Here is a 14,033-nt window from a genome sequence, read left to right as displayed (position 1 = left end):
TGCAAAAATATAAAAGAGACAGAAATTTATCTTAGTTTGGATCACCGGTGTGGTGTCTAGTCGAGTTCCCTTGGGTTACAAGAATTTTTTTAGAGCTTGTAGAGTTTCAATGGGCACAACTATAAATAAACACGTCTGATATGCAAATCAGATCTCTTTGACTCGTATAACCTATGCTAGAGATAGTTCTTTCTCTTTTCTGTTACAATTGTCAACTCAGCTGAGTATAAAAGTTTTTTGAAAGGTGATAGAATATAATAGTACAAGTTTAAGTGAAGTGCGTAACTATCTATCTAGATGAGGGTGACTTTTTATATGGTTGAGGTGAGATAGCCATATCTACTCTAAAAGGAAAACCCAAGGGATTTATTATCAATCAAGGATTTGTATGGATTCCTTGATTGATGATGTACGTCCATATCATATATGTTCGTGCTATGTCTTCTTCCTTTCTTGGAATGATTCTCTGCCTTATACAGAGGACTTCTTCTTGATTGGTGCGATCTTCATTCAGTGAAGGATAAGTCTTCTTTCCTTTCTTTATTGCTGCTGTTTTGCTGTCCTTGATGGATCAGAATCTGCCGTGATTCTTGAAGTGTTATTTCTTTCCTTCCTTTATTGTTATCTTGATTAGCATTAGTATCTTCAATCATTCAATCAGTGATATGTAGTATCTTCCTTTCCATTGCCATTCCTCAATCACTGATTCTCGTACATCTTCTTTCATGTGCAATACCTTCCTTTCTTTTTTGATTTCCTATAAAAGTAATACATTATCAAAACAAATTAGTGCTAACAATCTCCCCTTTTTTGATAATGACAACTAACTATGTAATTTTTGCTTTTTAATTTGCCTATAAACTGATCTCATCTCATTGTATCTTCTGCCTCTCCCGAGTCGTAGCTGACTCCTCTCCTGTCATAGTTATCTAATTTCTCCCCCTTTTGCATGATCAAAAAGGAAAACAACGCACATATATAGACGTAAATAACAAGGATATGCAAGCCAAAAACATAAAACAGTCCAACAGGATGAGGAAGTATCCTCAATATAACAGACTAGAGTACGGAGGGACATATCCTTGGCAAAAAGAGTCTAAAAGAACTAGAGAAGTCTTAGTATCAACCAAGGAAGTACTTAAGAGTGTTTAGAACATTCTTATAGAAAGAATTGTAGGATTGTTCAACATTTTCTGAAAAATTTATGTAAGATGTCTGAATAAAGACGGCGAGATCATTATCGGAAGAGCCGCCTCCCAATCTAACTGAGTCAACTTATTTAATCAGCCTATTGATAAACCTGACCCTGTCCTTCGTTAGATTGTCAAGAGACAGCCGCAGCTTACCAACATCAGTGCTTGTCTCCCTACATACATGCAAAATCTTACTAACAGATTCCTGCATAGAGAGCATACCGGATTCTAGAGTGGCTATCCGAAGTTTCAGTTCCTCTGCTTCTTGAAGAAGGAGTCCAACTAAATCATTAGAGGCCTGAGAGACTTTTGGCGTATCCATCTTTTCCTTCATAGACTCCTTCTTATGCCATTTTTATTCAATCAGAACATATCCCATACTCGATAAGGTTCTGGTGTCGTAAGTAGCAACAACTTCAACAGACTTGAAGGTAGAGAGATCAACCAAGGAGTCGACTATGATGCGAGAGACAAGCAATTCATACGGCAAGCTAGCAGAGGAATTAGGATCATTCGTACTTTCCCACATATACTCAAAAATACAAGTAGCCTAGTTAATTTTGTACTTTTTCAGGAGACAGTACAACACAAACACATCCCTGGTATATAAACTGCTGAGATACCCTTCTTTAAACAAGAACTCATTTACAACAATATGATTTCCCAAGACTAGGGTTTTAAGGTTCCCACTTTCTTCATAGACATGAAGATTTGCATAGAACAAGCGAACAGGTTCCTCATAGTATTCAAGACCACACAACCTTAAAAGAAGGGAGAGCTTTTGAGTTCTAAAGTAAGAATTTACCGGACAATAAGATTCCTCCAATTGTTCCAAGTTGACTACTCATTCGGGAATCACGGGTATTTTCTTGAAGGCTTCGAACTTACGCTTCTGTTCAATACCCTAGAACTTTTGCATGTCCTCAGGAGTGAAGGATACTTCGGGATCTAGTTTTGCCTTTTATGATTCTTTCTTCTTTACAGAAGGGGGCCGCTTCTTGGAGGTGGAGTCTTTAGGAGAGGACTCAGAATCAGAGAAGTCGGATAAGAGAGCCATAAAATCAATTTCAAAGGAATCAGATTTATCGACGGAAGGTTTCAAAGAGGCTATGGATCTGGTTCTAGTCATAGTTAAAAGAAAAGAGAGCAGTGATGAAGAAAGAAGAAGAGAGTGAGTATATTTAAGAAGAAAAAGAGAAAAAAGGGTTAGAAGCAGAACTAAGGCGACGGTTGATTTAAAGGTCGAGAATCGGAAGAGTTTCTGAACAGGAAAAGAAAGTATCGAGGTAATAATGGCATGCAAGAAAATATATAATTTTTTTTATAAATTTTTTTGAAAAGTAAACAACTTAAAAGAAGAAAACTTTTAATTTAACAAATTAATAATGCCAAGGCTTTTTCTAAGGAAATAAAATCTTTCTTCAAGTAAGGGCTTGGTAAAAATATCAGCAAGTTAATTTTCAGAATCAACAAATTCAAGCAAAAAATCTCCATTTTCAACATGATATCTAATAAAATGATGTTTAATATCTATATGCTTAGCTCTAGAGTGATGCACAGTATATTTAGATAAACTAATAGCACTGGTATTATCACAAAAAATAGGAAAAACTTCATAAGATAAATGATAATCAAGAAATTGATGCATCATCCATAATATTTGTGTTTTACAATTTCCAACAACAAGATATTCAGCTTCAGTGGTTGATAAAGCAATTGAGGTTTGCTTTTTACTGTGCCAAAAAATTAGATATTGTCCTAGTAATTGACAAATTCTGCTTTTTTTTGTCATTTTTATCACTTGCAAAATCAACATCTGAGTAACCAGTTAAATCAACATTTGATAATTGAGGATACCATAGTCCCATTTCAGAGTTTCCGATGAGATATCTTATGATTCTTTTAACAGCTGTTAGATGTGACTCTTTTGGAGCTGATTGAAATCGAGCACATTTGCATACGCTGAACATGATATTCGGTTGACTAGCTGTTAATGTTTCATCCACACTTTTTCCCGCATCATCTGTCTTGAGGCATGTAGTTGAACTCATAGGAGTTCTAGAAGCTTTTTCTTTCTCTATTCCGAACCTTTTTATTAACTATTTTGCATACTTACCTTGAATGATGAAGGTACCTTTAGAAGTTTGCTTGATTTGAAGCCCAAGAAAAAATGTGAGGTCTCCCATAAGATTCATTTCGAATTCTTCTTTCATAAGATTTACAAAATTCTCACACAAAAAAGGGTTAGAATGATAAGTAAACTTGAATCAAGCCTTTTTGTACATAAAGTAGTATCGTTTTACCACGTTGAAAATTATTTAGAAGTAAAAAGGAGCTTAGTTGTTCATACCAAGCTTTAAGAGCTTGTTTAAGACCATAAAGAGCTTTAGAGAGTTTAAACACATAATCAGGACAAGAGGGATTTTCAAAACCGGGGGGCTGTTTAACAAAGACTTCTTCATTTATGAAACCATTTAAGAAAGCACTTTTGGCTTCCATTTTAAAAAATTAAATTTCTTAAAAGATGCATATGCAAGAAGAATGTGAATAGATTCTAACCTTGCAATAGGGGAAAATATTTCATCATAATCGATACCTTCTTATTGAGAATACCCTTAGGCCACTAATCTGGCTTTATTTCTGATTACTGTTCATTCTTCATTTCATTTGTTTTAAAAAACCCATTTGATTCTGATCACAGAGCCGTTCTTAGGCCTTTTAGTAAAGACCTATACCTGATTTCTTTCAAACTGATCAAGTTGTTCCATCATAGCTTGAACCCATGATTTGTCTGTTAAAGCTTCGTCAACATGCTTGGGTTCAATTTGAGATATTAAAGCTGCCGATGCTTGCTTCTTAAGAGAGGCTCTTATCTACATCCTCTCATTTGGATCACCAATGATAAAATCATTTGGAAAACTAGCGCTATGCTCCATTCTCTAGGAACATGGGTTTTCTCGGTATTGATAGTCGACTTCTCTTGAGTTCTACTCGACTCTGTCTGAGTGTTTTGATTTGTAACTTCAAGAACAAGTTGAGATGAAGGAATTTTCAGGGAAGTTTCTTCTTCAGAGGCTAATATATCAGAAACCCGCATACTAGGATAAGTATCATTGAAAACTATATGGATAGATTCCTCAACACTCAAGTTTCTTTTGTTAAACACCTTGAAGGCACGATAAGAAGGAGAATATCTAAGAAATATACCTTCATTTCTTTTGGGATCGAACTTTCCAAGATTGTTCTTACCGTTGTTGTGGATGTAGCACTTACATCTAAAAGGATGGAAATAGCTGATGTTAGGCCTTTTTCCTCTCCACAATTCATAAGGAGTGTTTTTCAGAATTGTTCTGATCAAGAACCTGTTCAATATATGACATGCAGTACTTACAGCTTCAGCCCAGATCTGGTAGACTTTGATCGAGTAGGAGAGTCCTTGTGGTATCTTTAGAGATCGAATTTTTCTTTTTACAATTCCATTTTGTTATGGTGAACATGGAGAGGAGAAATTTTGGGTGATGCCATGTTTATTATAGAATTCTTCAAAAGAATTATTTTCAAATTCTCCTCCATGATCACTATGAAATGTGAAAATGAAATAACCTGCTTCTTTTTGGATTTTTCTACAAAACACTTCAAAATTAACAAAGGCTTCATGTTTATGAGATAAGAAAATAACCCATATAAAATGAGAATAATCATCAAAAATTACAAAAACATATCATTTAGCACTGAAACTAGCAGTTCTAGTAGGACCAAATAACTCCATGTGTAATAGTTGAAGAGGTTTAGAAGTAGATATGATATCTTTAACCTTGAATGATGTATGAGTCTTTTTACTAAGCTGACATGCATTACATATGTGATCTTTTTCAAACTTGAGCTTTGGTAATCCCAAGACAAGTTCTAGCCTTGATAATTTTTCCATGGCATTCATTCTAGCATGTCCTAGCTTCTTGTGCTAGATCCAAGGATTATTTGACATGACAGTTAAACAGGTAAGAATAGATAGATCTACATTGTTTAGAACATAGATATTCTCTACTCGATCTCTAATGATTGTGATGTTCTTCTCTATATTGCTGATGATGCATTTTACAACGTTGAATTGAACATCAAATCCTTCATCACAAAGCTGACTGATACTTAGAAGATTGTGTTTTAGTCCATCAACTAGGTACACTTTTACTAATTCACATAAGGTAATTATAGTAATTGAGCCAATCCCAATAACTTCTCTTTTGCATTGTCACCGAATCTAATATTGCCTCCATCGATTTTCTCAACTTTATTAAAATTCTCTTTCTTGCCCATCATATGTCTAAAATATCCACTGTCAATAACTCACATTCCATTTTGGTAGGTATTCTTTGGATGCCCCTGCAAAACAATGATTCAGTTTCTTTTTGTTACCCAAGTTTTCTTGGGTCCTTGAAGGTTAGCTTCAAAATCTTTTGATCTCCAAACCCATTTACTAGAGAATTGATTTTTACAGTTAAAAAGATTTGTGACCTATTTTTTCACAAGTATAACAACGCGGTTTGAAGATGGATTTAGCACTGTGAAAAGATGAATTTTGAGAGAAAACTTGAGAAGATCTGTTAGAGCGATCTGGGCTTCGACTTGGTGACTTCTGATTGTTTAAAAGCATTTTGAGTTCACCAATTTCTTAATGTAGTAAGTCGACTTCCACTTGACTTTCTTCTAGAAGAATTTGCCAGTCCTTTTTTTAGCAAGTTTGTTATATTCATCAATAAATTTTTGAAGTTTATCAGCAACATGTCTAAAGAGTATTGCAAATCAATGTAATTTTGGCAGATTGAGTTTCTTACCTTGCTTGTTTCACCAATATCCATAAAGCAAAAAATTGTTGTTTCTGCCGAATCTTCTTCTGAGATATCTTCCTCACTCCAGCCTCCAAGAGAGTTTGAGTTATTATTTCTATGATAGTTCTTCTTTAGTTCATGACCGTTTGGCCTGGTGTGTCTTGGTTTTCCATAATGATAACATCTGTCATTATTTCTTTGATAGTTTTTATTTCTGAAGTCATGCTGGGGTCTTTGTCTTCTCTGTCTCAGCATTTGTCTGACTCCTCGATTTATGAAAGCCATCCCTTCGCTACTTATTTCATCAACTTCTTCTTTAGCCTCATAGACTTCAGCATTAAAAGCGACTGCTTTCTTCTTTTCATCCTTGTTGTATCTGTTGATATGATTTTGTTCATAGGCCATTAGGTTTTTCTTTGAGTTCATCGTAGGTTATTTTCTAAATATCATCATCTTCAAGAATGGAAGCTTTGATTTCCCAAGCTTTAGGAAGACTTCTGATTAGTTTTCTGACTTGCAAGATGTTTGGGTATATCATACCAAGTGACTTAAGTTTACAAATAATTTTGCTAAATCTGGAGAACATGCTTTTGACATTTTCATTGTCTACCATTTTGAATAATTCATATTCATTTACCAGAGAGCTGATATACACTTTGCTGATGGAGTTCTACCCGATAAGTATTTCTACCCGGTAAGTAGTCTCTCTGTGCCAACACAGGGGGTTATATTGGATTTTATGTAATAGATTTTATGGTCTGAATATCGGTTACAGTCATCTTCCCACAAATGAAGGTTTCAAATGATCATTACTTGCTTATTCATGCATGCACTCACTTACATATTTTACTTACATATGTCTTAATGCTTTTCATTATAATGCATACTCACATACTTAGTTCATTCAAAATACTAATGCATACTCTATTGCCAACATGATATTACCACGTAGAGACTAGTGTTACTTCACATTCACCTCCACATGGCTAGTTGATTATGTTGAAGGCTACTTTGTTGGCGAGTTCCCATATTTTGAGAACAACATCCTTTCCTATCTAGCTTATGATTTGTATAGATATTTGGATTTCCTATTTGGGTACTTATTTCTATTTATTATGAGGGTGAGCTTGGTACATGTCTTATCCCCGCCAAGTCTAAAGTAGTAGAGGTATTGTTGGACAAATAGATGATGTTGATGTTGTAAATTACTCTTATGCTATGTGGTTTCCCTTAGTCCTATTGTCCCTTTTTACTTCCACTTAAATCTTGAATATCATTACCTATGAGAAGCTATGTGAATGCTAAGAGGCTTGGGTGAGGTATCTACGGGTGTCTCATTCGCCATGTCGCATCTAGGACCTAGGCTTGGGTCATGATAAATTTGGTATCAGAGCTCAAGGTTTTGAATGGTTCTCGGAGTCCAACATACCGCGTTAAATAGGATTTTATTCATGGTTGTGAAGCATGCCACAACTATGAACAGGAGACTATGGGACATTTAGAAAAGTTTTCACACTTTTCAAATTGATGTCATTCCCTAGAGTATCCTAAGACTCTCTCTAACTAACGAATCATTTTATGCCTTCTAGAACCTCCACCTAGAGCAAGGGTTAATGATGGCGACCAAGCTCCTCCAATTCCCAAAGCTTCACATCTTGAGAAAGGGGTGACACACGCGGAATTTTACAATATCATCACATTGTTGACTCAAGCCGTATCCAACCAAAGAAATCAAGGCGTTACCTCTTCACCTCAAGTGCCTACTCTGGGCTCTAGGATTCAAGATTTCAAGAGATTGAATCTGCTTGAGTTTGATGGTTCTAAGGTAGATGAGTACCCTATAGAGTTCATTGATGAGGTGTACCAGATTGTGACTATCATGGGTGTGCCTCCAAATCAGAAGGCTGAGCTAGTGGCCTATCAACTCAAAGGAGTGGCAAGGGTTTGATATGAACAATGGGTTATTGAGAGGGGGTGAAGATACAGAGCCTATAGAATAAGAAGAGTTCAAGGGTGCCTTCCTAGGTCGCTTATTTCCTTTGGAGATAAGGGAGGAAATGGTCTAAGAGTTTATCAATCTTCGCCAAGGGGTCATGAGTGTGAGGGAATATGCCCTCAAGTTCACCAAATTATCTAAATATGCTTCTTTCATGGTCTCCAACCCAAGGGCAAGGATGAGAAAATTTATTTTCAGCATTTCTAGTTTGGTGTCCAAGGAATACAAGGCGGCCATATTGGTCAAAGAGATAGACATCTCCCGACTCATAACATATGTAGAGCAAATTAAAGAATAGAAGTTGAGGAAGAGATAAAGAGGGTTCAAGAAGGCTAGAGTTGATGGTGGAGGGTTTAATCCTCAAAGGTCCGGTTATAGTGGTAGTGGAAAGGGCCAAGGTGGGCAACAATTCATGTGGCAAGGTTCCACCAATACTCCTCCTGCAAGGTTCAACAAGGACAATCGTACTAACCCGATGGTTCCAAGAGAGAATGTTGGTGATCAAGCTTTCCCTGCTTGCAAGAAGTGAAGAAGGACTCACAAAAGAGAATGCTTAGCCAGCTCCAATGCATGCTTCAAATATGGTAAACGGTGACACCATGCTAGAGATTGTAGAGGTGGTGCTAGTGGTAGGCCTCAAGGCCAAATTTCTCATGGTCAACAAGCTTTAGAAGGTGGCCAACGCACCAACTGCTTTTATGCCTTGCATGGGAGACGAGAGGTTGAGGAAGCACCAAATGTTGTTACTGGTATGTTAAAAGTCTTTACTTTTGATGTGTATCATTATTAGAACTGGGTGCCAATTTGTCGTTTGTTACTCCATTTCTTGCTAGTAGGTTTGATGTATTATCCAAAATATTAATAGAGCCATATTTGGTGTCTATCCTGTTAGTGAATCAATTATTTCTAGAAAGGTCTATAAGGGTTTTCCCGTGTCTATCTTGTATAAAGTCATTCCTTGTGATCTCATAGATCTTGACATGGTAGATTTTGATGTTATTCTTGGGATTGATTGGTTATATGCATCTTATGCTTCCATAGATTGTAGAACTCGTAGAGTCAAGTTTTAATTCCCAAATGAGTCTATTTTTGAATGGAAGGGTCAACATTCGGTAGTGAAGGGTAGGTTCATTTCTTGTCTTAAGGCCCGAAAGTTGATTGCTAAGGGTTGCATATAACACATTGTGAGTGTTAGGGATGTCGACTCCAAAATTCCTTCCATTGAGTTAATTTACGTCTTTAATGAGTTTCTCGATGTGTTTCCCGATGATCTTCTCAGTATCCCTTCCAAAAGGGAAATGGATTTTGGTATCAAAATCCTTCTCGATACCCAACCTATCTCTATTCCTCCCTACAGAATGGCACTGACAAAATTGAAGGAGTTGAAGAAATAATTAATGGACTTGTTGGAGAAAGGATTTATTAGGCCAAGTATTTCACCATGGGGTTCTCTCCTATGCTGTTTGTAATAGATAAACAAGGTGACCATTAAAAAAAAGTACCCAATCCCTATAATAGATGATTTATTTGACCAATTTCAAGGGGCAAGTCACTTCTCAAAGATCAATCTGTGGTCCGGCTATCATCAATTGAGGGTATGGGAGTGTGACATTCCTATCTTGACCTTACCGGAAAGATTGGAAGGGTTTGTGTTCTATTGTGATGCTTTAAAGATTGGTTTGGGTTGTGTCTTATTGCAAAATGGCAAGGTTATAGCCTATGCTTCTAGGCAATTGAAAGTGCATGAACGTACCTACCCTACCTATGATTTGAGTTCGTGGACATTGTATTCGCTTTAAAGATTTGGTGGCGTTACCTCTATGGTGTACATATGGATGTGTTCACTCAAAAGGACCTTAATCTAAGGCAAATGAGGTAGCTTGAACTTCTCAAGGACTATGACATGAGTGTACATTACCATCTGTGTAAGGCCAATATTGTTGCTGATTCACTTAGTAGAGTATTTATAAGTAGTGTGGCTCATGTAGATGACGGAAAGAGGGATTTGGTGAAGGATGTTCATCGATGGATAGATTAGGAGTGAAGTTGAGTGGTTCCGATCATGGTGGTATAGTTGTTAATAACGTGTCTGAATCATATTTGGTGGTGGATGTTAAGTCAAAGCAAGACCTTGACCCTAAATTAGTAGAGTTAAAGAAGTTGGTGAAAGAAAAGAAAGTAGAGGTCTTTCCACAAGGGAAAGATGGGGTACTACACTACCAATATCGGATATGTGTTCCAGATGTGGATGGCCTAAGGACTTTGATCTTGAAGGAGGTTTATAATTCTTCATACTCTATTCATCTCGGTTTGACTAAAATGTATCGAGACTTAAAGGAACTTTAATGGTGGAGTGGCATGAAAAAGATCATCGCAAGGTTCGTGGGCGAATGTCTAAATTGCCAACAAGTTAAAAACTGAACACCAAAGGCTAGGTGGCCTACCACAAGACATTGATGTCCCCACTTGGAAGTGGGAATATGTGAACATAGACTTTGTAGTGGGTTTTCCTCTTACTCAGAAGCATTACGATTCGATTTGGGTGATTGTTTATAGAATGACTAAGTCAACTCACTTCCTACCGGTCAAGACTTCTTATGGTACTGAGGATTATGCTAAGTTGTATATTGAGGAATTGGTAAGCTTGCATGGTGTACTTTTGTCAATTATTTCAGATCTTGGTATCCAAAGGGGTCTTGGCACTAAGGTGAAGCTAAGCACCGCATTTCATCCTCAAACTGATGTCCAAGATGAATGAACAATTCAAACACTAGAGTATATGCTAAGGGCTTGCGTGTTGTAGTTCAAGGGAAGTTGGGATGACCATCTACCGCTTATTGAGTTCGCCTATAATAATAGCTACCACTCAAGTGCTGAGATGACACCGTTTGAGGCTTTGAATGGGAGATAAAGTAGGTCTCTGGTTGGTTGGTTTAAAGTGAGTGAGATGACCTTGTTGGATCCCGATTTGGTGCTTGTTGCTTTGGAGAAGATGAGAGTCATTAGAGAAATATTGAAGATGACTCAAATTCATCAAAAGTCCTATTTCGATACTAGGAAAAGGGATCTTGAGTTTAGTGTGGATGATTGGGTGTACTAGATGGTTTCACCCATGAAGGGTGTAGTTTGGTTTGGTAAGAAAGGAAAATTGAGCCCTAGGTATGTAGGGCCTTATAGAATCTTGAGACATGTTGGCAAGGTTTCTTAAGAGTTGGAGTTTCCATTGGACATGGCCATGGTTCATTCGGTGTTCCATGTGTCTATGTTAAGGAAATGTGTGGGTGATCCTAGTTCTATTGTTCATTGGAAGTAGTGAATGTTGAAGAAAACATTCCTATGAAGAGGTTTTGGTTGAGATTTTGGACTGGAAAGTCAAGAGATTGAGGACAGAGCATAAGGGGTCGTTTGCAAAACAATACCCAACTTTATATCAAGTATTGAAAATAAGGATTTACGAACAACTTTGTATACCAAGATTGGAAAGGACTAGGGGTGTGTGTATAGTGATTGGGGTTTCAACTCGAATAGGATAAAATTAACCTCAATAAAAGATTGGTACATAGATAGAATTTGGTCTAGGCTAAGCTTTGATATTCTCTTGAACTATCAAGCGTATGCCCCTTGTTTCTTCAGAAAACCAAGACCCTTTCAAACAAAACACCAAACATTACTTGAGTAGATGGACTATCCATAGCTCACATCGTTAAATGAGAAATTATTCGGATTATTCTATGCCTGGCTCAAACTCGTAGAGTAATTTCAACCAGTCCTCACTATTGAGTCTCAACCAACTCCATTTTTCTTTTCCAAGTCAAAAAGGGTTAGAGATTTCAATCAAATTTTGCAACCACTGATTTTTTGGATTAAAACTTCAAGACAACAATAGATTCATGTCATACAATCAATTTTAGAGTAGATTAATTAAAAACCCATTTGGAATTTTACACCCATATCAAGCACATAAACCCCTAGATATGGATTTAGCTACTCATAAAATAGAGAGTAGCTAGAAAGTAAGAGGAGTGTTTTTCCCAAAACATGGAAACTCACCAAAAGTAGCCTTCAAGCAATCCCAACTAGCCACGTAGAGGATAACGAGGAGGAGCACCAGTCCCTACATGATAATATCATGTAGGCAAAAGAGTATGCATTTGTACTTTGAATGTACTAAGAATTTAGGCATGTAATACAATGAAAAACATTAGGACATTTACAAAGTAAAATACATAAATGAGCGAATGTATGAGTAACCAAGAAGATAGCATTTGAAACATACATATGTGGGAAGATGACTATAACCGACATTAAAACCATATGAACTATAACATGGAATCCAACGTAACCTCGTACATTGGAAGAAAAGACTACTTGCCAAGGTACAACTCCATCAACATTCATTTCTTTAACATTAGATGACCATTTATGGATCCACTAGCCTAGCCTACAAGGGCTATGGTGGCACATAGTTAGTGAAATAAGAGGTTGGTACTGGGATTCCCTTACCGATCCCCACCTCATGCCTTATTTAGTGGTAAGTCAAATCCTACGGAGTAGTATATTATAGTATCATAAACATAGATATAAATTGAGACAAAAATCATCATTCAGTAGAATAGCTCCTTAAAATATTTGGTGATTGAAGTATGCAAGATTTGTCCTTATCGCATAAAGAATCCATAACTTGGGTGAGAAAACCTCTCACCAACATTCGTTCTTTTAATGAAAAGACTACCGTAATCTTAGTCATTAGCTTTAAACATTTAATTGGAGTCTATCACATTCAAATCATGCTTTAATGAAAATAGAGTAAAACTAGGTGGGTTCAAGTCAAATTCAACTTTAACATGTATATAAATGAAATTATGCATAATACTATGAAGTTCGTCAATTTAAAATCATGCTTTAAAAAATCCATCATGAATTTTAATAACCTTTAAGGAGCTAAGTAGAGAAAATACTTGCAAACCATCAATCCATGCATTTGAAATCATTTTGCATCAAAATAGACCAATAGTCATTAGCTTAATCATCATCCATTATATTAATTAGAAATTAGAATGACCCATAAGAAAATCTTACTTGAAATCAAGAGATTTAGTTGAAAGGGTTTTGGACTCCATAGGTGGAAGAATCCATGGATGAAGACCCACATACCTTGATAAATTTTGACCTTGAGATTGAGAAGGGAGACTTGATATTGAATAAGTCCTAGAATTTGCTTGGTGATGAAGACCTTTGAGAGGATCCTTGGGATAAAAGTTTTTCTTTTGTGAATTTGTGAGTTAATGAGAGAATAAAAGGTTTGGGAATACTTGGGGTCAGTAAATAGTGAGAATTTAGTCCAAACAACGTCCCCATTCGCTAATAAAACACAGGGAAGCACAAAAATACCTCTTTTTATAACTGGACGAACAAACTCTATGAATTAGTCCTTACGAATCACTGACCTTTCTACGATTTGTAGAAAGGACTCATTCTGCAGGGTCTGAGAAAACCCTAAAAATTGAGTCTCTAAAGTTTTCCTATGATTCAACTTTATGACTCATCAAAAGTTCTACGACTTGTCCTGTTGAGTCATAGAAAAGGTACTGAGGTTTGCTAGGTGAAGAACTCAGGCCTTGCAACTACAACTCACTTTAATGAGTCGTCTTCACTTTTACAAGTCGTAACTTTACTCATAGACTCACTTTCTGACTGTGTAAAATTTCCAACCCAACATTAGTTCTACGAGTCATTCTTATAGCTCATAGGAATTCCTATGACTCATAGGTTGAGTCGTAGACCTTGAACCAACCTATTTTCCCAAGTTTTTCCTTTGTTTTGACTTTTCACCTTCCGAGGTCTTACAATATTTTCCCTTGGGAACATTCGTCCTCAAATGAGATTCAACTAGCATAGGAAGGACACGAAAAGAGGACTAGCAACCCAATATGCATGCAATAGTGCAATTTAAACATCATTCACAACATATTTCATAATTATGCTTGTATATGACAAGAAAAGTTGAAATGCAAGTAT

Source organism: Solanum dulcamara, chromosome 2 (genome assembly GCF_947179165.1).
Source record: "Solanum dulcamara chromosome 2, daSolDulc1.2, whole genome shotgun sequence".
Classification (NCBI taxonomy): domain Eukaryota; kingdom Viridiplantae; phylum Streptophyta; class Magnoliopsida; order Solanales; family Solanaceae; genus Solanum; species Solanum dulcamara.
The sequence above is the reverse complement of the archived record's forward strand: the minus strand, read 5'-3'. Positions refer to the sequence as shown.